The sequence below is a fragment of the Tachyglossus aculeatus genome, chromosome 1 (genome assembly GCF_015852505.1).
Source record: "Tachyglossus aculeatus isolate mTacAcu1 chromosome 1, mTacAcu1.pri, whole genome shotgun sequence".
Classification (NCBI taxonomy): domain Eukaryota; kingdom Metazoa; phylum Chordata; class Mammalia; order Monotremata; family Tachyglossidae; genus Tachyglossus; species Tachyglossus aculeatus.
Genome location: NC_052066.1, coordinates 83823085 through 83849296, shown reverse-complemented (window position 1 = coordinate 83849296; position 26212 = coordinate 83823085). Strand labels below are relative to the sequence as shown.

Sequence of the window (26212 nt, the reverse complement as noted above, 5' to 3'; positions counted from 1 at the left end):
GTGAAGTGCTTGGCAAGATCATCAAGGTTGAGAGAAGGGTACTGGGAATTTCAGGAAGGAGTGAAGTCTGGAATAGTAGGTGATAATGGGCATGGAAATCAATAAATAAGGAGTAGTGTTGCTGAGAAAAGAGGGCAGAGTTCTAACAGGTGAGGATGAGTGTGGTCTAATTAGAATTTACCTGATGTCTGGATTTTCCCCAACAATGCCAGAGCAGAGGAAGCAGAGGTGATTTAGACTTGGAGTTTGGGGGCATGAGATTGAAAGAGGGACTCAAGTAGGGAGTCGAAGAAGAGAGTGGTGCAGAATTGAGTTAATAATCTTCTCAATGTCCCTTCTAAGAGAGCCATTCCATTTTGAATTGCTGTGTGTCAGGCGGTTTTGTCTGCTTCTGTCTCCCAGCTGTCCATAGCTGTGCAGCATTGCCCTGAGGTCTTGCTTTTTTGTGTCTTTCAAAGGTCTCTTCTGTCATCACTGTTTCTGATGTCCCACTTCATCTAACCATATTGTTGTTTGGATGCTTTCCTGCCATTTCTTTTCCTTTCGCGCTCCACCCATAGATGTGTGGGAAGGGACAAGCATTACTTTGATGTCAGATGATTGACTCACTGTTTTGCCATTTGAAGTAAACCTCAAAGTGACGCTGATGATGCTACTCTAATAGTCAGATGTGGTACTTGGGAGAATTCAAGTTTTAAAGTCATAAAGAAGATTAGGAGACTACCCCCAATTTGGCTTGAAGCTTGGAGACATACTGGTGCCACACACACACACTCCCAGTTGTCCTGGCCTTCTCGATTTGATTTTCTCTCCCTCTGTCCATCCTTCCATCACTGAACAGTGTTCTCCCTAAGTAGCCATTAACAGGTAGCGTTGGAGATTTTTGACTGTGTGTAGGCTTACCTGTTGCAGGCTGGTGTACAACCTCAGTTGATGCTGAAGAACAGCTTTCACATGTCATTTTGTCCATGTGTTTTTGTCAATCCGTTGTATTTAATGAGCACTTACTATGTTGCCAAGCACTGTACATTAGTGAATATCTTGACTCTAGCAGTTCTCGGATGGGTCATTCAAGGGCTTTCAGGAAAAGAGCTGGGAATTATGTTCAGAGACCTTACAAAAACAATCAAGAACCTCAGCTCTGGCAACTCCAAAACAAGTTGGGTGCTTCCAAAAGTCCGTCAGAACCTTAATTAGCCATGGTGATAAGGCCAGCTATGCCAAATTGAAGGAACCTTGACTAACCCCTTTTCCATCGCCATTGTTATTAAGTCTGAGAGTATATTAGATCCAGTCCCATAAACCTGCTTTGCACTGTCATTCTTGAAGTTGCAACAGTGATTTCTGAAACTGGAAGCCCTTTTGGACCATTAAGCCACTGGTTCTAGGGTTAATGTAAAATATCTTTAGGCCCTTCCTAATGAAAGTATTGAAGTTACTAGTGGTCATTTTTCTTTCTTAGGAATGCTTCTAACTATACCAATAACTGGGCTGGGGGGTTAATATAGCACCTGGTTGGTGTGACTGAATCTGGGCGAGCCCTTTAGGAGGTTGTGATCACAGATCCCCTTGGCAGTTGTCGCCCTCAAAATTCACTGTACCCCTGGAGCAGCAGCTGGCAAAATAGATGGAGCAGGGGCGGGGCATTGCCAATGCTTAGAATGCTGGAAACTTTGCCATTATCAGACTGAGAGTGGTGGGGGAGGTGACGGGAAAAGGGTGAGGGCTTATATAGTGTATGTGTGAGTTTTTTCCTGTAATAATAATAATTGTGATACTCATTAAATGCTTACTTTGTGCCAAACACTGTACTAAGTGCTGGGGTGGGTACAAGCAAATCGTGTTGAACACAGTCCCTGTCCCACATGGGGTTCACCGTCTCACTCCCCATTTTACGGATGAGGTAACTGAGGCACAGAAAAGTGAAGTGACTTGCCGAAGGTCACACAGCAGACAAGCAGCGGAGTTGGAATTAGGACCCTGCTGAAGGCTGCTGGCGAAAGTCTAAACACCAGGCCAACCTCGTTCACTTTAAGTTTATCCTTTCCTGCCTTAACTCTGCCCTCTCCTCTGCCAGACAAAACTATTTCTCCTTCCTTATTGACACCCATGCCCATCATCTCCGTCAGCTCTTCCGTACATTTAACTCCCTTTTCAGGCCCCCTGTTCCTCCCCCTCCTCCTTCCCTCACCCCCAACGATCTGATTAGAACCCATGACCTCTGACTCCTAAGCCCTTGCTCTTTCCACTGAGCCATGCTCTCTTCACTACACCATGCTGCTTTTAGACTGTGAGCCCACTGTTGGGTAGGGACTGTCTCTATATGTTGCCAATTTGTACTTCCCAAGCGCTTAGTACAGTGCTCTGCACACAGTAAGTACTCAATAAATACGATTGGTGATGATGATGATGATGCTGCTGCTTCTCAGTATTTCATGTACCTCACCGTCTTGTGGACAGAAACTAGACTGTGAGCCCACTGTTGGGTAGGGACTGTCTCTATGTGATGCCAATTTGTACTTCCCAAGCGCTTAGTACAGTGCTCTGCACATAGTAAGCGCTCAATAAATACGATTGATTGATTGATTGATTGATGTATTCCCAAGGACCAGTGCAAAAGGACACTCAACAAATACCAGTAATAATAACAATAAAATTGCTGAGGCAGGAACAGAAGTGGGTTGTCCTTTCATAGCTGCAAGGGGCACCCTAATTCATGTCATTAAGGGAGCAGAGGGAGGAAGGCCTGACTGTCCATCTTAAATATATCAGTGGGACTAGAAACCAGTTCTCCCATATTCCTCCCCCAAAACCAGGGACACTTCAGGACCAGGTTCAGCCCAGAACATGGAAGATATCGGTTGTCTAGGAGTTCAGACCCACCACTGTCATTACTTCTGCTACTACTAATTATTATTATGGTATTTGTTAAGTGCTTAATGTGTCAAACGGTATTCTAAGCATTGGGGTAGATACAAATTAATTAGGGTAGAGGCTCCCTGTTTCATGGGGGGGGTCTCACAGTTTAACTACGAGAACATGTATTGAACCCCCCTATTTTACAGATGATCAAACTGAGGCATAGGAATTGAGTGACTTCCCCAAGGTCACACAGGCAACTGGTGGAGCTCGGATTAGAACCCAGGTCCTCTGACTCTTAGGCCTGTGCTCTTTCCACTAAGCCACACTGTTTCATCCTGGGGTTTTCAGGAACGTTTTGTTTGGCCCAGGAAAACCTTTAAAATTTAAAGTATTCTGTTCTGGGAATTGAATGTCTCAGTTGGATTCAGACTGGAATCAATAAAATATACCATGGTACCACAACTTTAATCATTGTGCTTGTGTAGGAGTCATCATGACATTTTCGTAATTATCCATGTCTTTGGTTCAGATGTTTTTTTCCGGGTCTGGCTGTTTAGTCATCAGAAATCATCTCCCACTCTCCTCACCTCCACCCCCACCCTGCCCCCTTTTAGACAGCAGTTTAATTGTCTAGGTGCAGAAGTGGACGCTTTTGTTTGATTACTTAGTCAGAGAGGCTGGACAGTGGGTGTTTGTTTACAGTTTTTTAGGATCTGTTGCCCTGAGGCTGAACTAAGGATTGAAAGGCTGAATGGCAGTGGTGGCCACCAAGAGCCACACCTACTTGTGTGGAGACCACAGATCCTCTCAACTTATACAGGTTGTTGTGTTATGATCCAAACAGCAGCCATGAAGTCCCTGAGCAACTTGAGTTGAATGGCCTTACATTACATACTATACACTTAACTCCCGGAGGGTTAACCGAATGAAAAATCAGGCATTAAGCAACTCTAGCAAAAAAAAAAAAAAAAAGCACTTCTTTTCTGGTATTCACTGCACTTTTATTTCATTAAGCTCCTTGTGGACAGGGATTGTGTCTATCAACCTTATTGTGTTGTACTTTCTGAAACACTTCGTTCAGTGCTGTATACACAGTAAGCACAAAATAAATACCATTGACTGCTTGATTGAAGTGTCTCCAGGGTAACACCTACCTAACATATTTGGGACATTAAAAGTATTTTTCTAAATATTGCTTTCCTCACCCCCTCATTTTCCTATCTTTTTCTGAGATGGCTGAGAACTTCTGGTTACTTCTGCACTACATGTTCATTCAGTCATTCAGTCGAACTTACTGAGTGCAAAGCACTGTACTGAGCGCTTGGGAGAGTACAACGAATTCATTTATACACACTCTAAGAATGGCTTCCTCATTCTTACATACGTTCATTTCCCATCAGTGGAGTTGCTAGTGTCATTTTGCGACATCTTATTGGAGGTGTATATAATGGGTAAGATTGTGACACAGGGAGAAATAAAAATGGTACTAGGCTCCGGGGTAATATGCAAGAGACAACATTTACAAGCATGCAATTGGAAGGCAATATTTCATTCATTCATTCATTCGTATTTATTGAGCGCTTACTTTGTGCAGAGCACTGTACTAAGCACTTGGGAAGTACAAGTTGGCAACTATATGTCGGTCCCTACCCAACAATGGGCTCACAGTCTAAAGGGGGAGATGTATCACCAATACTGGTGATACATTGGTCTTAAATATCATCTACCCGCCATGTCCCCTTGCCCACATCCTCCGTTGAACCTGAGATCAATCAATCTATCAATCGTATTTATTGAGTGCTTACTGTGTGCAGAGCACTTTACCGAGTGCTTGGGAAGTACAATTTGGCAACATATAGAGACAGTCCCTACCCAACAGTGGGCTCACAGTCTAGAAGATAATAATATAATAATATAATAACAATAATAATAAAAATGATGATAATTGTGGTATCTGTTAAGTGCTTATTGTATACTGAGAAGCAGCGTGGCCCAGTGGACAGGTCACGGGCCTTGGAGTCAGAGGTCATGGGTTCAAATCCTCGCTCTGCCAATTGTCAGCTGTGTGATTTTGGCCAAGTCACTTAACTTCTCTGTGCCTCAGTTACCCCATCTGTAAAATGGGGATTAAAACTTTGAGCCCCCCGTGGGACAACCTGATCGCCTTGTAACTTCCCCAGCGCTTAGAACAGGGCTTTGCACATAGTAAGCGCTGAATAAATGCCAACATTATTATTATTACTAAGCACTGGGGAAGATACAGGATAATGAGATCCCACATGGGGCTCACTGTCTAAGTAAGAGGGAGAACAGGTGTTGATTCTCCATTTTGCAGATGAGGAAACTGAGGCATAGAGAAGTTAAGTGATTTGCTTCAAGGTAACAAAGTAGCCATGTTGTGGAGCCGGGAGTAGAACTCAAGTCCTCCAACTCTCAGGCCTGTGCTCTTTCCACTAAGCCACACTGCTTATCTGTACTCCTTCACCCTTCCTTATCTGACAGTCTACCACTACCTCCACCTTCAAAATCCTCCTTAAACCACATCTCCACCAACAGGCCTTCCCTGACTAAGCCTTTATTTCCCCTCTCTGACCTGTCTGTGTCCTCCGTGGATTTGGCTGTGTACCCCTAAATCACTTTGATTCTCACTCCATCCCCACAACACTTACGTATCTTCATTCTGTACTAGTTCACCTATCCGCAATTTATTTTAACGTCTTTCTCCTTATATAGACTGGAAGCTTCTTGTGGGCGGGCATTACACAGCTACCAATTCTGTTTAACTTTCCCAAGTGCTTAGTACATTGTTCTGTACACAGTAAGTGCTCAATAAATCATCATCATCATCAGTCGTATTTATTGAGCGCTTACTGTGTGCAGAGCACTGTACTAAGCGCTTGGGAAGTACAAGTTGGTAACATATAGAGACAGTCCCTACCCAGCAGTGGGCTCACAGTCTAAAAGGGGGAGACAGAGAACAAAACCAAACATACTAACAAAATAAAATAAATAGAATAGATATGTACAAGTAAAATAAATAAATAAATAAATAGAGTAATAAATATGTACAAACACATATACATATATACAGGTGCTGTGGGGAAGGGAAGGAGGTAAGATGGGGGGGATGGAGACGGGGACGAGGGAGAGAAGAAGGAATTGAGGGCTTAACAAATACCATAATATATATGTGTAACATATGTACATATGTGTGTGTATGTGTGTCTATATATTCATTCAATCATATTTATTGAGCGCTTACTGTGTGCAGAGCACTGTACTAAGCGCTTGGGAAGTACAAGTCAGCAACATAGAGAGACGGTCCCTACCTAACAACAGGCTCACAGTCTAGAAGGGGGAGACAGACAATATAAAACGTAGACAGGTGTCAATTATCAGACACACACAGAGTTAAAAACTTACTGTCAGTAGTATCTTTCAAATGTATAGTATAAATATACTCTGATACTTGTGACTAGGTTTTTTTTTAAAAACTTTTGAATCAACATTGACACCCTCTTCCTTCAAAACCGGTACACTAACCACTAAAATTTTGTAGTAACATGGTGTATAGAATTTCACCTCTTGCTGCTGCCAACCTTTAACTGTTCTAATGGCCCAAAGGTGAACAACCATGTGGAGAATCAAGTGAACAAGAAGAGTTTAGACAGGTGACTTGGAGTTTTCATCTTTCCAAATGGGCTTCTGAAACTCATAAAATTGTATTGATTTGGACTCCAATCCTGCCTCCCAAAGCAATCTTTGTGTCTTTAGTTGGAATAAGCTCATTGTAGGCAGGAAATGTGTCTACCAACTTTGTTATTATTGTACTCTCCCAAGTGCTTAATTAGTATAGTGTTCTGCACACAGTAGCAGAAGCAGCGTGGCTCAGTGGAAAGAGCCCGGGCTTTGGAGTCAGAGGTCATGGGTTCAAATCCCATCTCCGCCACTTGTCAGCTGTGTGACCTTGGGCAAGTCACTTAACTTCTCTGGGCCTCAGTGACCTCATCTGTAAAATGGGGATTAAGACTTTGAGCCCCCTGTGGGACAGCCTCATCACCTTGTAACCTCCCCAGCCCTTAGAACATAGTAAGTGCTTAATAAATGCTATCATTACAGTAAATGCTCAATAAATATGATTGATTGAAATTGTTTTCAACTGATTTAGGTGGGGAGACATAGCCATAAATAAGGAGAATAAACCTCAATACTTTTGGCAGTGAAATTACATACCAATCTACTTAAGGGGAATTAATGTCATTCTTTATTTTTGAAGAATGACATCACTAATGTTAAAACCAGATGAGTGTATATTACTGTGTATGAAAAGGCAAATACGCTGCCTGGAGCCTCTTTCATACTGTGCACCGTCAGCTGTATGCTTGCATTTTGCTGTATGCAGCACTTGCACTGATTTTCCTAAAGTTTCCCAAAGCTTCTGGTGGAGAAAAGCCACCTCTCTTCCCACTCAGATCACTTCATTTCATTCTCTCCACTCTCCTTCCTAATTGACTAAGCACATTTCTGGAATCACGAGAACACATTTTTCATTGCAACATAAGCAGTGACTCAAAACCACTAAAGTTTAAGCATCTAAACTGGCATAATTGGCAGAGGGTGAACAGTAGTAAATCTTTACTTGAGTGTCTTGAAATGTAATTTAAAGCACAGAGTTTGTAATCATAGTATTTTACTTAACACCTTGCATCCTGTATCACAGGGATTTCCAAGCATTCTCCTACTAATCCTCCAACTCATCAGTAATTTGGCTACATTCATATTAGTATTTGTGTCTACTTGTTACTGAAACCTGATGTCTTTTAGACTGTGAGCCCACTGTTTTTAGACTGTGAGCCCACTGTTGGGTAGGGACTGTCTCTATATGTTGCCAATTTGTACTTCCCAACCGGTTAGTACAGTGCTCTGCACATACTAAGAGCTCAATAAATACGATTGATGATGATGATGTCTTCATATTTCTGTTTTAGGTAATCTCTCAGATGGTCTTGAGTTTTGAGTTTCAGGTTCATTCTAAAAATGGTTTTTGTTGTAGCACAATGGTTCTCTACCCAGCGGATAGGCAGACTCATATTCATAGCTACCCACCCATCTTTTACTTACCAAACCATGAGCAAGTTTACATTTTCAGTTTTTATTCCTCGTTTCTTCTCCTTTATCCTTTTCTTTTATTTTTACTTAAAATCTTTTTTTTTTGGTATATTTCTACGGTCCCGAGGTCTTGTGTATTTTCCTGTCTTTCACTGACCTGTATTCTTTTTCCCCTCCCATTTCTGTCTTCTTTGTTTCTTCCCCACTATCCCCCCTTCCTCACCTTGCTCTTTAATTTCCTCTTTTTTTAATTTAATATTACTTTCTGATTGGGGGCTAGTGTTCTCTTTTTCACCAAGCCATTTTCTGTTTGAGTGGAAGTAGTGGCTCATGTGTGTCATTTCTTCAATTTTGTGTTCTGTAGGAGTCCCCCTTCCCCTGCTCAAAGTGTTGTGGGCCTGCTCCTGGAGCCAGGCAGAGAACGGGGAAGACAGTTTGGCCCAGATCTTTGACTGTGAGCCCACTGTTGGGTAGGGACTGTCTCTATATGTTGCCAACTTGTACTTCCCAAGCGCTTAGTACAGTGCTCTGCACACAGTAAGCGCTCAATAAATATGATTGATTGATTGATCTATTTGGGCTCCATTACCAATGGGAGTTTGTGGCAGTCCTCCCACCCCATGGGCTCTGGTTAGGCCACTTGCATCTGGTTCTGATAGATGATGTGGTCTGTGCGAAAGGCATTCATTCAAGATGTGAACGCCATAGCTCAATCAAAAGGGCCAGATTGATCGGTTCGAGACAGCAGGTAAGAGTGACGGAACAGTTCATTCAGTTGTATTGATTGAGCGTTTACTGTGTGCAACACACTGTACTAAGTGCTTGGAACGTACGATTCAGCAACAGAGACAATCCCTGCCCAGCAACAGGCTTACAGTCTAGAAGGGGGGAGACAGACATCAAAACAAGTAAACAGGCATCAGTAGCATCAATATAAATAAATAGAATTATAGATATATGCACATCATTAATAAAATAAGTAGAATAATAAATATGTACATATATACATAAGTGGTGTGGGGAGGGGGGAAGAGTGGAGGGAGCAAGTGGGGGCAATGAGGAGGGGTGGAGGAACAGAGGAAAGGGGGAGTTAGTCTTGAAGCAACCGTCTTTATATTCAGTGAATCAATCAATCGTATTTATTGAGCGCTTACTGTGTGCAGAGCACTGTACTAAGCGCTTGGGAAGTTCAAGTTGGCAACATATAGAGACAGTCCCTACCCAACAGTGGGCTCACAGTCTAAAAGGGGGAGACAGAGAACAAAACCAAACATACTAACAAAATAAAATAAATAGAATAGATATGTACAAGTAAAATAAATAAGTAGAGTAATAAATATGTACAAACATATAGACATATAAACGTGTATGTATATATGTATGTATACATATATGTATGTATATATATATATATATATATATATATATATATATATATATATACATACTGCTTTTCAGTAAAGACACGTGTTCTCTACCATCAAGGAGCTAATAATATATTGGGGTAGTCAGGCTGAAATTATTTACAAATAGTGGGAGAAAGAAGGAGAGCGAGGATATGACAGGAGATTGTACAAATATTTCAGGATTAAAGTTTAGTGTACAGATACATTTCCCACCTATGTAGAAGGGAACACTGAAAGAGGCTGTAGAGTAGAATGACCTGCAAGTTAGCAAGCTCCCTTCTACAGTCCTCCTTGTGGGCCTGGGAGACAGAATGTCCTGGGTTCCGGTCCCGGTTCCACCACTTATCTGTTGGGTGACTCACTTAACTTCTCTGTGCCTCAGTTACCTCATCTGTAAAATGGGGATTAAAACTGTGAACCCCATGTGGGACAGGGACTGTGTCCAACGTGGCTCAGTGGAAAGAGCCCGGGCTTTGGAGTCAGAGGTCAGGGGTTCGCATCCCGGCTCCGCCACATGTCTGCTGTGTGACCTTGGGCAAGTCACTTAACTTCCCTGGGCCTCAGTTACCTCATCTGTAAAATGGGGATTAAGACTGGGAGCCCCCCCGTGGGACAACCTGATCCCCTTGTAACCTCCCCAGCGCTTAGAACAGTGCTTTGCACATAGTAAGCGCTTAATAAATGCCATTATTATTATTATTATTATTATTATTACCCTATATCTACCTCATTGCTTAGGACAGTGCCTGGCACATAGTAGTGCTTAACAAATACTGTTAAAAAAAGTTCTAATTTTTGTCTCATTAAATTCTAATTAAATTCTAATTCTTTTTCTAAGCCTCCCTCTCTGAAGGAAACTTTACACTTGGACAAACGAGGTGGCACTGACACGTGGCTTTTACAGGATCTCAACGGCTCACCCTGCTATGTTACAATTGTTAAGTGTGAAACTTTTTGAAGAGGAAAAAAAAGTGGATATCAGAGAAAGTGGGATTTGATATGCTTTTTCGATGGCACGTTGGAAGACTTTTCCAGTATGCAAGTTTCTGCCCCTTCTACAGAAACTTCCCTTTCACTGAAGCCATCTTTGGTTTTTAGAATTTTTTCAGTGTTTGTGGAACTTACGTATTTGCATGTGGGTAGATCCTTCTCGTGGCAGGAGAGTTTGCGTACACAGTGAAGCTTAGAGCTATGCCATTGAAATAGATTCTCTCATCAGGGCTACCCATAATGGAAGGATCTAAACCAAAGCGTCAAAGTTGATTCATTTGTGCCGGGCGGCAGCAGCATGGTAAAGAGTCGGAGGTGGATTATCAAGTGATTAAAGTGTTAATCAGAGACAACGGCACTGATTTGAGTTTTTACTGCGCAGAAGAAGGCAGTTGTAAACAAATTCCATATTTTTTTTACCAAGAAAACTCTATGGATAATCCATAGAGTCGCTATTAATCGGAAGCGACTTGTTGACCTTTGAAGAAGAAGACGACTCATGATAGCATCAGTACCCAAGTTAAAGTCACCTTTCCGTCCCCAAGCGTGCAAGATAGACTGGGACAGACCTGGGGTACCTGCTATCTGCTCTCCCCTGCCCTAGGAAGTGGCATGGTGTAGTGGATAGAGCGTGCGCCAGGGAGTGAGAAGGTAATGGGTTCTAATCGCAGCTCTGCCATTTCACTTGTCTTCCATGTGACCTAGGGCAATCACTTCGCTTCTCTGTGCCTCAGATACCTCATCTGTAAAATGGGGATTGAGACTTTGAGCCCCATGTGGGATGGAGACTGTGTCCAACCCAGTTTGCTTATAGTCAATCAGTCAATCAGTCGTATTTATTGAGCGCTTACTGTGTGCAGGGCACTGTATTAAGTGCTTGGGAAGTACAAGTTGGCAACATATAGAGACGGTCCCTACCCAGCAGTGGGCTCACAGTCTAGAAGGGGGAGACAGAGAACAAAACAAAACATATTAACAAAGTAAAATAAATAGAATAGATATGTTCAAGTAGAATAAATAGTAATAAATACGAACAAACATATATACATATATAAAGGTGCTGTGGGGAAGGGAAGGAGGTAAGGCGGAGGGGGAGAAGTGGGAGAGGAAGGAGGGGGCTCAGTGCTCAGTACAGTGCCTGGCACTGTATTTATTTATTTATTTTACATATCTATTTATTTTACTTGTACATATCTATTCTATTTATTTTATTTTGTTAGTATGTTTGGTTCTGTTCTCTGTCTCCCCCTTTTAGACTATGAGCCCACTGTTGGGTAGGGACTGTCTCTATATGTTGCCAACTTGTACTTCCCAAGCGCTTAGTACAGTGCTCTGCACACAGTAAGCGCTCAATAAATACGATTGATGATGATGATGATGATGATGGCACACAGTAAATGCTTAACAAAAACTGCAATAATTATTATTGCATCCCAGGCTAAACCCATTCCTCAGTCCTTTCTGGAGCCGACCTGAACCTTCGGCTTGTGTCCAGTTGCAGCTAGCCAGCCTTCCCGGTATCCTCTGAACCAGAAATGAAAGGTACAGTTGTGCCATGGGCAAGCCTTACCCCTAAGATTAGACGGATCCCAGTGAGGGTGAAGGCCTGTACCTGTCTTGACACTCGTTATGACTTGGCCCAAATGGGCACCTGGGAGAGTTGGTACTTGGGGGGGGTGGGGGCATTGGAGATGGGGTGACCAATGTAATTTATATGCATATCTGTAATTTATTTATATTAATGTGTGTCTCCCCCTCTAGACTGTAAGCTCATTGTGGGCAGGGAATGTATCTGTTTGTTGTTATATTGTACTCTTACTAGCGCTTAGTGCAGTGCTCTGCATACAGTAAGCACTCAGTAAATGCGATTGACTGATGAATGACTGACTGACCGGGGTTTTAATTCCAGCTCCACCACTTACTTTCTGTGTGATTTTAGGCAAGTCACTTAACTTCTCTGTGCCCCAGATCCTTCATCTACATAATTCATTCAGGCATTGTCATATTTATTAAGTGCTTGCAATGTGCAGAGCACTGCACGAAGCACTTGGGAAACTACAGTACATCAATAAAGAGTGGCAATCCCTGCCCACAACAAGCTCATAGTCTAGAGGGGATTCAGTGCCTGTTCTCCCTGTATCTACCCTAGGGCTTAGTCCAGTGCTTGACAAACAAGTAAGCATTTGTTAACAAATTACCACCATTATTTTTAAGGGGAAGGTGGACCTTCACTGCCCAGCCTCTAGCCCCCTCAACTTGGCCAATATGCTCAACTGACCTTGAACTTGGATTTGTCCCTCCCCCCCCTTTTTTTTACCCCTCCCTCAGCCCCACAGCAAATGGGGATGAAGACTGTGAGCCCCACGTGGGACACCCACCCAGTGCTTAGAACAGTGCTTGGCACATAGTAAGTGCTTAACAAATACTATTATTATTATTTTTGTTACATTATCCATAATTGATTTATTCATATTACTCTCTCCCTCCCCGCTAGACTGGAAGCTCATGGGCAGGGAACGTGCATACTAGCTGTGTTATATTGAACTCTCCCAAACCCTTAGTACAGTGCGCTGCGTCCAGTAAGCACTCAATAAATACGATTGATTGATTGAACTGACCTACTGCTTGGTTTAAGACACGTAGGTAAAGCCCTGGCCCATCAGTGCATAGAACAGTGCTTGGCACATAGTAAGTGCTTAACAAATACCATAATTATTATCAAGGGCTCGGTAGATATCTCTGTGGGTACTTCGGAGGATCAGGTTGGAGGTATTCCAGCCTCTGGGTAGGAGGGATAAGGTGACATTGGGCTTCCGTGCCTCCCCTGCTGTTTTGTTTTGCTGTTTTGTGGCTGGTTTGTTAGAGGACGTTATTGATTTGCCTTATTTCTGCATGTAGAAAAAATGTGAAATAGCCATTATCTTTAAAAAAAGAGACACTTTAAATTATTATTAATAAATATTCCTCGCTTCTGCTTATGTAAGCAGGACAGAGGGATTTTTAGCCGTAACATTTTGGGATACTTTTGAATTGCCTCCTGGCCCTGTTGGTTTTACTTGCAGTCACTTCAAGATCAGGTTCTTTCTTTTCCTCGAAAAATCGAAAAGTGGATTTAATTCATTGCCAGCATTCTCAGCAGCCTTATTTTTTATCATCATGAGATTTGAATGGTTTTGTCTCCCAAATTTGGGTTTGGTGTCCCATTCAGGCCAGGTAGTCCTTAAGTATGAATCAATCACTGGTATTTATTTAGTGCTTACTGTGTGCAGAGGGATGTACTAAGTACTTGGGAGAATGCAATGCAACAGAATTGGTAGATGGGGAGACAGACATTAATTTAGGGATATGTACACATAACTGCTGTCAGGCTGAATGTGGGTTGATTAGAAGTGCCCAAAAGTTAGAGAGTCCAAGGCAGAGATGATGCAGAAGAGATAGAGTCAGGGCAAGAGGGCTTAATTGAAGGATGCAGAGAGGTCGAGGAGGAGTAGGATGGAGAAGAGGCCATTGAGTTTGACAAGAAGGATATTCAATCATATAAGAGAGGCAACGTGGCTTAGTGGATAGAGCATGGGCCTGGGTGTCGGTAGGACCTGGGTTCTAATCCTGCCTCTGCCACATATCTGCTGTGTGACCTTGGGCAGTTCACTTCCCTGGGCCTCAGTTACCTCGTCTGTAAAATGGGGATTAAGACTGTGAGCCCCACATGGGACAGCAACTGTATCCAACCTGATTACGTGGTAATCATTACTTGGCACATGGTAAGGCATATGGTAAGTGCTTAAAAAGTACCATTATTATTATTATTTTTGTTATTATTGGTGATCTTTGAGAGTGTGGTTTCTGTGGAATGAAGGGGATGGAAGCCAAATTGGAGGGGGTTGAGGAAAGGACTGGTAGGTGGGAGATGAGGCGATAACTGGAGGAAGCTGTGGGATGAAGGGAGGGATTTTTTTAGGATAGTGAATCAGTCAGTGGTATTGGGAGAAAACAGTACAATAAAATGATCAGACGTAGTTCCTGCCCATAATGAGCTTGCTTACAGTCTTAGAGGGGCAGACATGTTGGTGGGAGGTAGGGAGGGGTGGGGAAAGAAACCATGGTAAACAGTTGAAGATGTTCAGGGAGGGATTAAGGGAGGGGGCAAGTGAGGGATAAGGCAAAGGGTTGGGGTTGGAAGGGAGAGATTTTGAGAGGAAATGGGAGATCTCGTCTTGAGATACTGCTGGGAAAGTTGGGAGAGTTGAATAAGGGACAGGAGGAGAGAGGGACTGGGGAGGAATCAGTACAGTAATCAATAATCAACCCAATAAAGCAAGGGGTCGACTGGTCATTGGGCTACACTACATTTACAGCATGTCTAAAGTTATCCAAACTGAGAGCACTATGGGTATGGTCGTTTTCAGATGTTGGCGTTCCTGGAAGCATGCCCATCTATGCTTGGTGACTTTTAAAATGGAGTTTGTAAAGAACTCTCTAGGTCGCTGCTTGTTGCCCTTTGAATAAATAATTTTTCAAGTTGCGAGGTGCAGGGAGGAGAGAGTAGTCAGTAAGTCATTAATTGAACACTTACTGTGTGCAGAGCGCTGTACTAAGCATTTGGTAGAATGCAGTATAATATTGCATTGGTAGTTGCGATCTTTGCCCTCCAGGAAAGTAGTCTGGTAGAGGTGAGTAAAGGAGGCATTTTGGTGCTTGCTTGCTTTACCATGGAAAATGCCTATTCCTGGAAGATACCTGGGTAAAATTCAACAATAACCATAGTATTTAAGGGCTTACTATGGGCTAATCATAGATCCCTTAGTTCCAATACTGACAAAATAAAACAAATTTGAGTAGTCCAGTTAGTCACAAAAGTCTTAGGCCAGTACAGTGATACTGATTCATCATTAGTTTATTCATATTTTCAGACAAATCTTTTTGTTATTATTTAAGGTCTGTTTATTGATTTGTTAAAATATTTAGGTGGAACCAAGAAAGGAATTTCAAAGACAATTTTGGCTGGCACAGTGCATTTGATTTTTTTTCCTCAGAGATAAAGTTACACAAGCATAGCTAACCAAAGTCCATGTCATTAATTCATTCATAGGTTCATGGAGCAACTTTATGATCATTGAACCATTTGGTTCTTTCCCTCTTATTAAAATGGGAGAGGTTTTTTCAGTCCTTTTGAAAACGGTAATGCTTTCTGTGACTTGGTTTATTTTCCTATCAAGGTTTTACATGTGTCTAGATAGCTTTTGTTCTTAGTGCTCCCTATTAAAGATCTGTACCCCAAAATGTGGATAATAGAAAAAGGAACATTCATTTCCTTCTGTAATCAATCAATCAATCAATGGTATTTATTGAGTGATTACTATGTAACAGCACTGTTCTAAGCACTTGAGAGAGTACAATAACAACAGAATAAGTAAACAGGTTCCCTACCCATAACGAGCTATGAAGGAGTCAGTCAAAACTTGCAAAATGATAACATCCTTTGTGTAGTAATTATTCTTTGCTATTTAATTGATTATCTTGAATTAGTGTTTCAAAATCAGATTGAAGTGAACTCCAAAGTTGTAAGACTTTGTAGTAGGTAGGAAAAACTTGTAACAGCATGTTTGAGGAAGAGCCATAATTTATTATTTGATAAGAAATAATATTTGCAGCACACTGAAAGTCTAGAGTTTCTACTACTAATCTACTAACAATAGTAATTATGGTTTTTTTAAAGCACTTACTGTGTATCAGGCACTGTGCTAAGCACTGGGGTGGATAAAAGCAAATAGGGTTGGACACAGTCCCTGTCCCATATGGGACTTACAGTCTCAAGCCCCACTTTATAGCTGAAGTATGCTGAGGCACAGAGAAGTTGTGACTTACCCAAGATCACGCAGAGGTAAGTGGCAGAGCTGGGATTAGAAACATGGCCTTGTGACTCCTAGCCTCATGCTCTATCCACTATGCCATGCTGCTTCCCTTCATTAACTAAAGTTAGTGTTTAGGAAGCAGGCTGGGCTCTTTGTCCTACACTCACTCATTAATTAAACTGTTGTTCACATTGGAAGTGGGCTTACTTGTAACCCAGAATTGGCTGCGATAACTGAACGAAACTATTGAACACAGACATTTCCTGTGTATGTACTTTTTTGATTCAGTTCGGTGATATGCTAGCTGTGTTTATGTTTAGAAGTAGCGTGGCCCAGTGGATAGAGCACAGGCCTGAAGTCAGGATATGTATTCAAATCATGGCTCCACCACATGTTGACCTTGGGCAAATCGCTTAACTTCTCTGTGCCTCAGTTACCTTGTCTGTAAAATGGGGATAAAAGCCCCGTGTGGGACAGGGGCTGTGTCTGACCTGATTAACTTGTATCTATCCTGACACTTAAGAACAGTGCTAAGTAAGAACTTAACAAAACAAACAATAATAATAAGGATAATAATAACAGGGGAAATCGTAGAAAATCAGAATATTTGCATAAGTACTGTAGGTGGATATGAGATGTAAGTCTGAGGTGAATAGCAAACTGCTGTTTGAAGCAGTTTGAGAAGCGGCGTGGCTCAGTGGGAAGAGCACGGGCTTTGGAGTCAGAGGTCATGGGTTAGAATCCCGGCTCCGTCACATGTCTGCTGTGTGACCTTGGGCAAGTCACTTCACTTCTCTGAGCCTCAGTGACCTCATCTGTAAAATGGGGATGAAGACTGTGAGCCCCACGTGGAACAACCTGATCACCTTGTATCCCCCCCAGCGCTTAGAACAGTGCTTTGCACATAGTAAGCGCTCAATAAATGCGATTGAATGAATGAATGCTATGCCTACAAAGTTCATAGGTGAGGCAGAGGGGAGAACAGATAGGTGGAAATAAATAGGGCTTAGTACAGTGCTAAGTGCTTAGTACAATGCTCTGCACACAGTAAGTGCTCAATAAATACGATTGAATGAATGGCTTAGTCTGGGAAGGCCTCTTGGAGGAGATGTGACTTTAGGGAGGCTTTGAAGATGGGGGATAGTAGCAGTCAGATATAATAAATGCCATCATCATTATTATTATTATTATTATATAAAGGGGAAGGGCGTTTCAGGCCTGAGGGAGGATGTGGGCAAGGGGTAAGTGGTGTATTAGGATGGACATTTAAAGGTGAGATTCTCATGGGATCATTATTCAATCATATTTACTGAGTGCTTACTTTGTGCAAAGTGCTTATTGCCAGTCGATATTTCCAGCCAGCCTCAGTGGGTGGGGAGTTACTGACCGTAGAGCTGCTCAGAATTCCTTGCATTTCTAGCCCGGCCAGTTATATTTTAAAGGCTCCCATAATTGCTTACATTCACCACACCCTTTATTTAAACATTTAAAATTGGAATAAAAGGTAAGGTAAATGCCTTAATAAATATAAAGGTATCTATTCACCACTTGTTATTCTCTAGTCACAAATACATTTAAAGGCTTTTTGGAAAGGCATCTTTTTCCATCCTGGTATTTTCCATCTCCACCTCTTCTCGTGTTTTCTCTGACAAGCTTTAACCAAGCAGTTAACAGTAGTAATGGTAATAGAGAGGCCCAAAGGCAAGCTCTGATGATTTCTTCAATGTCTCTGCTGCCTTTTTTATGTTCCTAGGGATGAGGTGGGAAAGGGATGGATGGGTAAAATAGTAAAAGTTAGAATTCTTTAGATTGTTCATTGTTTTATGCAGTTGTAAGAACTGAAATATGCTCGTGGTAATTAGATGTCAAAGGATGGAATCCTTTATTTCACTGAACTATAAACTATACTCTTTAGCAGGCCTGCTAGGGAAGCCGTATATTGCATGTAATTTACAACTGCTCCTCAGTAGATCTCTCTTGGACACCCTAGATTTCTATCTTTGTCAGTATGGGTAGTGTTGAATTTAATGCTGTGTTCTTCACTTTCTGGATTCGCTGTGTGAAAATACAGGGGTGGTGTTGGATAAGACTACTCTCTATTCTGAAAGTAGGGTAACCTAGTGAGAAACAGTGTGGCCCAGTGCAAAGAGCACCATCCTGGGAATCAGAGAAACTGGTTTTTAATCCTGGCTCTGCCACTTGTTTGCTGTGTGACCTTGGGCATATGATTTAACTGCTCTGTGCCTCAGTTTCCTCATCTGTAAAATGGGGATTAAATCCTTCTTCCTCCTTCTGAGACTGAGCCCCATGTAGGATAATCCTAATAATGATGGGATTTGTTAAACATATACTATGTGCCAAGCACTGTTCTAAGCACTGGGGCAAATATAAATTAGGTTGGACACAGTCCTGGTCCAACATGGGGCTCACACTCTTAATCCCCATTTTATAGATGAGGTAACTGAGGTCCAGAGAACTCAGAACCCAGGTCCTTCTGACTCCCCTGCCTGTGATCTATCTACTAGGAGTGCATTCAACCTGATTATCTTTGTTGTATCTATTCCAGTGCTCAGTACAGTTACTGACACATAGTAAGCACTTTACCAAAAGCATCTTCACCCTGTCTCTGGAGGTTCATTCATTCATTTGTATTTATTGAGTGCTTACTGTGTGCAGAGCACTGTACTAAGCGCTTGGGAAGTACAAATCGGCAACATAGAGATGGTCCCTACCCAACAGTGGGCTCACAGTCTAAAAGGGGGCGACAGACAACAAAACAAGTAGACAGGCGTCAGTACCATCAGAATAAATATAATTATAGCTATATACACAGTATTAATAAAATAGAGTAATAAATGTGTACTAATAATAATAATGGCATTTATTAAGAGCTTATTATATGCAAAGCACTGTTCTAAGCGCTGGGGTATACAAGGTGATCAGGTTGCCCCAAGGGGGGCTCACAGTCAATCCCCATTTTACAGATGAAGTAACTGAGGCACAGAGAAGTTAAGTGACTTGCCCAAGGTCACACAGCTGGCAATTGGCGGAGCCAGGATTTGAACCCACGATCACTGACTCCAAAGCCCTTGCTCTTTCCATTGAGCCACACAAGTGATGTGGCGAGGGGTAGGGCAGAGGGAGGGAGGGGGGTGATGGGGAGGAAGAGGAGAGGAAAAAAGTGGGGGGCTCCTGGGGGAGGTGAGCTCTCAGTAGGGCTTTGAAGGGAGGAAGAGAGCTAGTTTGGCAGATGTGCGGAGGGAGGGCATTCCAGGCCAGGGGAAGGACGTGGGCTGGGGTCGAAGGTGGGACAGGCGAAAATGAGGCACAGTGAGGAGGTTAGCGGCAGAGGAGCAGAGGGTGCGGGCTGGGCCGTAGAAGGAGAGAAGGAAGGTGAGGTAGGAGGGGGCAAGATGATGGAGACCTTTGAAGCCAATAGTGAGGAGTTTTTGCTTGATTCGAAGGCTGATAGGCAACCACTGGAGATTTTTTGAGGAGGGGAGTGACATGACCAGAGCGTTTCTGTAGAAAGATAATCTGGGTAGCGGAGTGAAGTACAGACTGAAGCGGGGAGAGACAGGAGGATGGGAGATCAGAAAGGAGGCTGATGCAGTTATCCAGGTTGCTACTTATGTTCAAGTCGGGCAATTGAGTGCACTGGAGCTGTGGTTGAAAGTTTTCTAAAGTCACCTGAGAGCCTGGCAATGCTACTTGTAACTTGGAGAGATGATCCACCTTCTTTTGGGTTTGGGATTGCGAAGTAATTGAAATCTCCTTTGCTTGAACTTTGTTGATGAGTGCTTCCAGAATACTTTGAAATCTTTTCTGCTCTAGGCAGATGCTCTCGTTGCATAGTTGAAACAGGAAAAAAAAAATAGGGCAGAGAAACAATCTGTTGAAGATGTGTACTATTTAGTCGAAGAAATAAATCCTGGGTGGGGTTTCATTTGTAGAATATTAAGTCATTGAGACTGGGGAGAACTTCTGCAGCTTCACTTTCAGTTGCTTTGAGGTACGGCCCTTAGGCCTCCGTTTGTCAGGCTGGTAATTCAGCAGAGAAGTTAGTGATTTTTTTGGTATTTTCTGGAGGGGGTGGGTGGGGGATAGATCAAGCATCCCTTGAATCAATCAATCAATGGTGTTTATTGAACACTTACCATGTATAGCATTCCCTGCCCACAGCGAGCTTACAGTCTAGAGGTAGAGATAGGCATTTATGAATAAATGAGTAGTTTAATATAACTTAATTTAAAGATATGTGCATAAGTGCGGTGGGGTTAGGGGCGGTGCAGATGTCCAAAGGTCACAGTTCCAAGTGCGTAGATGATGCAGGAAGGAGAGTAAGCTGAGGAAAAGAGAGCTTAATCAGGGAAGGCCTCTTGGAGGAGATGTGACTTTGAGATGGAATCAGTGTGCTGCCTACTACAGAAGAGATCAGAAACCTACTTTGATGACATATTTTTTTTTCAGTTTCTGTGTTTATGTGTGTGTGTGTTTACAGGCAAGTATCTAATCATCTGCTTCATTCTAATGTATCTGCACTACTTCCTGTTATACCTTTCTTTCTGCTTTCACTATGAAGAGTTTTTGTCGGTCTCACTCATTAAACTGCAGGAAGCAATGTCTCAGTACTTTTGGATTCTTTCTGTGTGCCTGTTGTGGTACTTAGCATTTGACAGGTGCTCCATACAGATTGACTGGTCCCACAGGCTAAATCTGGCACCCTGTTGGATCCCAAAAGACCAGGGTGAAGAGATTTAGCCTGTGACTGTCCCTCTGTACTACCTCCAGCTTGAGGCCATCAGAGATGTAACCAAGTCTCTGTGATATAGTGGCTAGAGCACTGGCTTGGGAGCCAGAAGATGATAGGTTCTAATCCCCCCTCTGCCACACGTCTGCTTTGTGACCGTGGGCATGTCACTTCACTGAGCCTCAGTTACCTCATCTCTAAAATGAGGATTGAGACTGTGAGCCCCGTGTGAGACAGGGAGTATCCAACCGGATTTGCTTGTATCCTTCCCAGCGCTCAGTACAGTGCCTGGCACAGGTTGTTTAAGAAATACCAGTGTTACGATTGATCTGGAAGCTTATGGTCAGGACAGGCTGTGGGTTCTGGCACTGCAGGTTTTCAGTTTCAGTGTGGGCCTCAGCTTTGGTCTTGGTGTGAGGTACTGATACAGCCGAGTTCCTGACTTGTTGTCGGGACACAGTTACCCCATCTCTGCCATATTCCTGGGTTGGTCGGCCCCCTGCTTCCTCCACCTCACCCACAAAACCTGGAAGTCGCTCCCGTGAGCTCCCAGACCCACCGTCCCAGCTGAGAAAGGCACCGTAGTAACTGGTTTTCATTAAGAAATTGTGGTATTTGTTAAGTGCTAGCACTGGGGTAGATACAAGATGATGAGGTTGGACAGAGCCCCTGTCCCACATAGGGCTCACAGTCTTAATCCCTATTTTAAAGGTACAGAGAAGTGAAGTGACTTGCCCAAGGTCACAGAGCAGACAAGTTGCAGAGCAGGGATTAGAACCCAGGTCCTTTGACTCCCGGTCCCTGGCTCTTTCCACTAGACCATGCTGTTTTTGCCACCTTCCCTTCTGCTTCCAAAGGTCCCTGCTCCTGGCAGGGGTAGTAGCTGCTCCCATGTGCTCTCGGACCCCTCTGTTGCCACTGATCCTTTGAGCCAATGTTACCAGTTTGTTTGATAATGATAATAATAATTGTGGTATGTGTTAAATGCCTTCTACATGCCAGGCACTGTACTATGTGCTGGAGTAGATACAAAATAATCAGGTTGGACACATTCCCTGTCCCACATGGGGTTCACAGTCTTAATCCCCATTTTATAGAAGAGGTAATTGAGACGCGGAGAAGTGAAGTGATCCCCAAGGTCACACAGTGGACAAATGGCAAAGCTGGGATTAGAACTCAGGTCCTTCAAGCTCTCAGGCCCATGCTCTATCTACTAGCCCATACTGAGTTGGTTTTTAATGGTTCATCACTCCTGATGTGTCTCCCTTTTCTCCACTTATTCAATCGTGTTTATTGAGCACTTACTGTGTGCAGAGCACTGTACTAAGCGCTTAGGAAGTACAAGTCGGCAACATATAGAGACGGTCCCTACCCAACAACGGGCTCACAGTCTAGAAGGGGGAGACAGACAACAAAACAAAGCATGTAGACAGGGGTCAAAATCATCAGAATAAATAGAATTATAGCTATATGCACATCATTAGCCCTAAGAGGGACAGGGACCAGGTCTAGTCCCCAACCATATTTTATCTCCCAGTGTTTAGTATAGGGCTCTGTACACAGCACATGCTTAATAAGTACTATTGTTACTACTGAAAGTTACTGGATGCAGAGCAGTGCAATTCTGCAGGGAACTGGAGGAGGACATCACTGTCCCTGAGCACTGCTGATCCATCCCATCCTTATTCAGGGGACTGCTTGCTCTTTGGAAAATGCCAGCCTGCCTGCCTCCTGCTTTTATTTCATTTTTTAGAGATAAAAATCTAGGCCTGATGTGTTTCTGTTACCCGTTGATATAGAAAATAGAGTTTGATTTAGCAATGTTTCAAACAGTGTAACAATAATGTGATTAGACTTAGGAAAGGCGATTTTGGTTATCCTGTGGATAACATTCTCTGGCTCTCAGGATGTTGTAGCCTCAATTTAGGAGGTTCAGCTGTTTTTCTCCTGTCTTTTGTCTGGAGTGATGTACAGAGCAGGTCTGTCTGGGCAGGAGGCAAAAGGGAAATAGTACAGTTAAATTCATATGTGCATATCTTGTACACAGTATATCCTGTTTGGGTAAACGGACTTCCCTATTATTGTTGGTAGTAAGCATTTTTGTAGCATTTAATATTTCTCCAAAGGGCTTCCTGATGAGGAATTACTTTGTAAGATGGATGTTCTTATGCATATTTTAATGCAACTCAGAGTGATTAAATAACTGGACCCCAGATTCCCCTGACAAGCTGGTCCGGGCAATTTGGAGGGAGATCAAATCCAAAAGATGTCAGATAATCCTTTTTACCTTAATTACTGGACTGAGTAATTACACTCCCCTGTAGAGGTGTTCATTAGTTGTTCCTAATAACCCTTCAGTTCTTGAAACACCCCATTCAAGTTTTCTAGCTACCTCACCCTTCTTTTGTTTTTCTCCAACTTAATTCCTGCTGAATTCCAATTACCTTCTAACCAGTCTTGAAAATTGAGCGATATAGTAGTTGCAGTTCTGGGGAAGATTTTTAAGATAATTGGAACAGGAAAATAAAAAATGTATTTGAATTCATATTGGGAAAGTATGGAATTTTACTTTTTTCTTTTCTCTGAGGAAAGCCACTAATGACAATTCCACACCTAATGATGCACTGGAAGATTATTTTGTGTTCTGAACCTCTTATTAATCTAAAATCGGACTTGGAATTAGCACATGGAGAGGCAGGTTGGCTTAGTGGAAAAAGCCTTGGACCATGGGTACCTGGGCTCTGCCACTTGTCTACAGAGTGACCTTGGGCGAGTCCCTTACTCTGTCAGTGTTCTTGTAAAATGGGGATTCAGCCCCTGTCGTCCCTCCCACTTAAACTGTGAGTCCATTGCCCCCACTCGCATCCTCTGCTTTACCCCCCTCCCTGCCTCACAGTACTTGTGTGTATATATGTATGTATTTACAAGTCTATTTATTTTATTAATGATGTGTATATACCTATAATTCTGTTTATATTGATGCTATTGATGCCTGTTTACTTGTTTTGATGTCTATTTCCTCCCTTCTAGACTGTGCACCCATTACGGGCAGGGATTGTCTCTATTTGTTGCTGAATTGTACTTTCTAAGCTCTTAGTACAGTGCCCTGCATGCAGTAAGTGCTCAGTAATAAACAAACAAATAAATAAATAAATAATAAATAATATTTATTTTACTTGTACATATCTATTCTATTTATTTTATTTTGTTAGTATGTTTGGTTTTGTTCTCTGTCTCCCCCCTTTTAGACTGTGAGCCCACTGTTGGGTAGGGTCTGTCTCTATATGTTGCCAATTTGTACTTCCCAAGCGCTTAGTACAGTGCTCTGCACACAGTAAGTGCTCAATAAATACGATTGATGATGATGATGATAATAAGTACGATTGAATGAATGAATGAATTCATCCATTCAGTCGTACTTATTGAGCACTTACTGTGTGCAAAGCACTGTACTAAGCACTTGGGAGAGTTCAATATAACAATAAACAGACACCCCAGCATTTAGTATAATAATAATAATACTGATCATGGTATTTAAGCTCTTACTATGTGCCAGGCACTGTTTTAAGCACTGGGGTTGAACTAAGCAAATCGGGTTGGACACAAGCCCTGTTCCACTGTAGGGCTCACAGTCTCAATCCCAGTGTTACAGTTGAGGTAAATGAGGCCCAGAGAAGTGAAGTGACTTGCCCGAGGTCACACAGCAGACAAATGGCAGAGCTAAGATTAGAACCCACAACCTTGTGACTCTCAGTCCCGCGCTTTAACCACTTGAACATAAAACTGGGCATCCAAAGTGGCTGGAAACTTTCCTGAAGGTTCTGAGGAGAGGAGTGGAGTACATCAGGGAACACTTGGCGGGGAAAGATGGATGAGACAGAGAGCAATAAACAGAGAGAGATCCAGAGAGGAAAAGGCCAGGATGAGGAGCAGACAGAAACGGCATGGGAAGAGGGGCAGAAAGGGGCGGGAGGGTGGTGGGGAGAGAGGAAGAGTCTGCAAGGCAAGAAATAAGACAGAAGAAAAAAACAAAGGATTACAGGAACAGACAGAGGCAGAGGAACAAAGGGTCACTTTGCTCAGTTGAGCAGAGTGATCCCATGAGTTGTGTAAAGAGAAGGGGTGACAGAAAGAGATGAAAGGAAGTGAGTCAGGAAGGGAGAAGGAGAGACCCTTGATTGAGCATTTCTGCTACCATTCCATGGATTTGTCGAAAGAAGAATCAACTTTGCTAAAGATTAAGTGTGTCTATGTCTTAAAATTGCACAGGCCATAAAAAGACCCAGCATAATTTTACAGTTAAGATCTGTGGCACGTGAAGTCAAGATTACAGTCATTCTTGTGAACCCGTCTTGATAATTCATAGTATTCTTTTTTCTTTCTTGATCTTCAGGTCTTGTGACATCTTTCAGGAAAGCATTCTGAAATTATTTTCAATTCTCACAAGAGAACACATTGTCTCAGAAAACTGAAATGGGGGAGACTTCTCTGCAGTAAGTATCTAATCTTGCAGTTTAAAATACTTATTTCTTTCCAGAAAAAATAAAAGACTTTTTAATGGTATTTGCAATATCAATTCAGATTAGTTTATGCTTTATTCGGTAGATCTGTACTTTGGTTTTAGCCCTTCTTTCAAATGTAGGTTTTTAGGAATAATGAATTCCACTTGGTTACAATCTAGTATCTTCTGGTGCTGGGAATTGTTATCTATGTTGCAAAGGATGGACCCTCTGGGGGTGTGAGTGGGATTGCCAAAAACAATAGGGGGGATGATTATAAGTGATCATTTATATTGGCTTGTTTTGGATCCTGAAGTTACCCAATAGATCTCAGCTGTGTAGAACTTGGCACAGTGGCCCATTCTGATTGTAACACCAAAAAATATAGGGTAGTCATAGCAGGACTTGCATAATACCCTTGGAGTTTTTCAGGAAAATGGCTTGTTTTAGTCTGTAGTAAAAGTATTTCCTTATTTCTAGAGAAAACCAGAGCCGTTGAAACTTGTTGCCTAAATGAATTACTAAAGGAGTTTTGTTGTTGGTTATAATGTAAACCTTAGCATGTACTTCATAACATTTGCACAGACTTATAACAGGAAAGATAAATTTTTCAAGCATGACCCCTTCCCTCTTAAAAAACAGAAGTTGATGCTATTAAAGTATTATTGTTCTCACAGAGATAAGTAATGCTAGCCTGGGCACTAATACTTTAGTGGGCACTCACTTTTTTTTTTAAGTGTAAAA

The 26212-nt window shown here is 42.4% G+C and overlaps 1 protein-coding gene across 1 annotated transcript in view; it reads left to right on the top strand.

The window, feature by feature from the left end:
- PIK3CB (phosphatidylinositol-4,5-bisphosphate 3-kinase catalytic subunit beta) overlaps positions 1-26212 on the top strand; it is a 239741-nt gene that overhangs the window by 51806 nt on the left and 161723 nt on the right. The window contains exon 2 of the mRNA XM_038743423.1: positions 25363-25462. The gene's annotated coding sequence lies outside the window, so the exon portion shown is untranslated. The remainder of the gene's footprint in view (positions 1-25362; positions 25463-26212) is intronic.